General features: G+C 43.3%; 1 pseudogene; it reads right to left on the reverse strand.

Annotated features, from left to right (window-relative positions):
* The window catches only part of LOC137460737 (28S ribosomal RNA), an 8,477-nt pseudogene that overhangs the window by 2,743 nt on the left and 3,234 nt on the right, over positions 1 to 2,500 (reverse strand).

Genomic DNA, 2,500 nt, shown 5'->3' on the forward strand with positions numbered 1-2,500 from the left:
TTCTAATTTATTTTGTAATTCGGGCTTAACTATCCCCACCCAAGGGTCGATTTGCAAGCCAAGATATTTCTCTGACTGACCCGGGTGGATCATGTTTAAAGGGGTACCGCTGATAAGCCATGGAGGACAGTCATTGATGGTGTAAGAGTCCTTAGTTGGTTGAATAAAGAAACCATGGCACTTTTCCCCCTGCGTTTTTAATCCAGTTAAGTCACAAAATGCTTCTAGAATTTCAATATTTTTCTCCATTCCTGATTGGGACTTACTCAGCAGGACCAGGTCGTCTGCAAAAGCCAGAGCTGTTAATTTGCCATTCTCGTGTTGGAACCCCTCCCCACACTCTTCTAATTTACATAACAGAGGGTCAATGCACAGGTTAAAGAGGAGTGGTGACATGGGATCGCCCTGTTTCACACCAGTTTTGATTCCTATTGACTCAGACTCTCCTTCTTTAGTTTTGATTCTGGTGTGGATGTTTTGATAAAAGTCCTTAATTAATGCTATTATGTGGTCATCCAGGCCCTTTTGCTTTAGCACCGCCAGGATGTGGGTGTGGCTCACTGAATCAAAGGCTTTGGCCAAATCGACAAAGACAACCCCCAGGGGTTTCTTTTGTTTCTTTGCATTCCTAATTAATAGCTGTAATAGTTTTAAGTTCTCAGCACAGCCAGAAGATTGAATGAAGCCTCTCTGCCTGGGGTTAATGGGACACGCCTTTGCCAACCTCGCAGTTAAGATTCTTGAATAGAGTCTCAGGATGATGGAACCAATAGTAATTGGCCGCCAGTTATTAATATCATTTTGGCGTTCGGGCGCTGATGATTTAGGTATTAGGATTGTTCGGCATCCCCTTATTACATCTGGAATTTTGCCACTTAACAGCCAGAGATTAAATAGTTCTTTGATCTCCTCACAATTTGGATCCATTTTAAGCAGGGCCTTCAGGGTGATCCCATCAGGGCCTGGTGCTGATTTTTTATTCATGTCTTTGATATTCTTAAGGATCTCTTTCTCTGTAATCAATTCCTTAAAAGCCGAATTATCCGCCCGCCCCACAGACTGGAATGCTCCAAGTCCTTGAAATAAGTTCTGGGACTCCCACCTAGATCTGAAGGTGTTACTGACCTCTTCCAGGGGGATGGCACATTGCGCAGAGTCTTTTTCATCCAGAATCATATTAGCTAACTTCCCTCGATCTAAGCGGAAGAGGCGTTGGAATCGGAGAAATTCTCCACGCTTTCTGGCTCTTTTTCTCATCCATTCCTTTTGAGGTTTCTTCTGCTGAGGTTTACGTTGGCTCTTTTTTGGCGCTTTCTGTTCAATTGATTTCTCAAACAAATACAAATATTGGTCCTGAGCTACCTCATTGAGTAATTTTAATGAGTCTGTTTTGCCTTCAATTATTTGTTTATATGTATTTTTAAGGATGGGCAGCTTCCCTGATGTCAGCTTTTCATTAATAGTCTTTTTATAGTGGGCTAGCAGCTCCCTTTCACCAGAAGATGGAATCACAGTCCTCTCCTCTTTTAACCTGTTCTTGCTCTCTTGTGTTTTCTCTCTTTCTGGCACCACAGTTTCTCTTAATAGTCTTCTCTTTTCACTGATCTGTTTTGCTGTTTTAGTTGTTAATTTTTCAGCAATTAATTTGTTAATATTTTTCCTCCCTTCAAACTCTTGATTCAGTTTCTGTAATATTTCTGTTTCCTCTTGGGACCAGATTTTCTTGTGAGCACCTCTTTTAGAGGTCTCTTTGGGGCGAGATGCTTCAATTCTTTCTGCGTTTCTCAGGGCTGGGTGAGCTAATCTCTTATGTTGTCCCAAGCCAATTTTAGTTTTAAAACATTTTTTACATTCTTCACACATAAACCCTTCTACCTGGGTAGGCTCTTGGACCCCTTTGCATTTTGGGAGATGGCATGAGATACTATGATGCTTTTCATTTGTCTTCCCACAGCGGGAACACTGGAAATTGATTTTTCTTTTCCCATGGGCTCTCTTTAGATGGTCAATCAATCTCGTCATATTGCCTGCCCGAGTGGTACAGCATGGACATGTCGGGTTGTCCTCTGGCATCTTCACCAGGGGGGTCCCAGGACAGATGTCAGCTGTATTATCCAACTCGGGCGATGCGGTTAGTATTGAGAGCTGACTCATAGAGCTCGGGGTTTCAGGACACTCCACCTCCTCGTTCCTGCTCCTCTCTGTGCTTTCATCTCGGATATCTTTCCCATGAGCTGGAGAAGTGGGTCCTACATACACCTCCGGCAATACTATCAGTTTCTCATTCCAGATAGGATCGTAGGCAGTGTTGTCATTGGCTATCATTGAGTTCATGAACTCTATTCCAGCCAGACATACCCCTATCTCCTCGTCTGGTAGTCTCATATCACGTTTGGTCGCAACCTCCAGCCAATCTGCAGGACTGGTCTGGGTGCCTATGGTGACAAAAAGGCTACGTAGTTGACGAACCATTTTGTGAAGTCAATGTGAGGGAGGAATC

Source organism: Melanerpes formicivorus, unplaced genomic scaffold (assembly GCF_026170545.1).
Source record: "Melanerpes formicivorus ecotype bairdi unplaced genomic scaffold, bMelFor1.0.p_v2 SCAF_728, whole genome shotgun sequence".
In the NCBI taxonomy this organism is placed as follows: domain Eukaryota; kingdom Metazoa; phylum Chordata; class Aves; order Piciformes; family Picidae; genus Melanerpes; species Melanerpes formicivorus.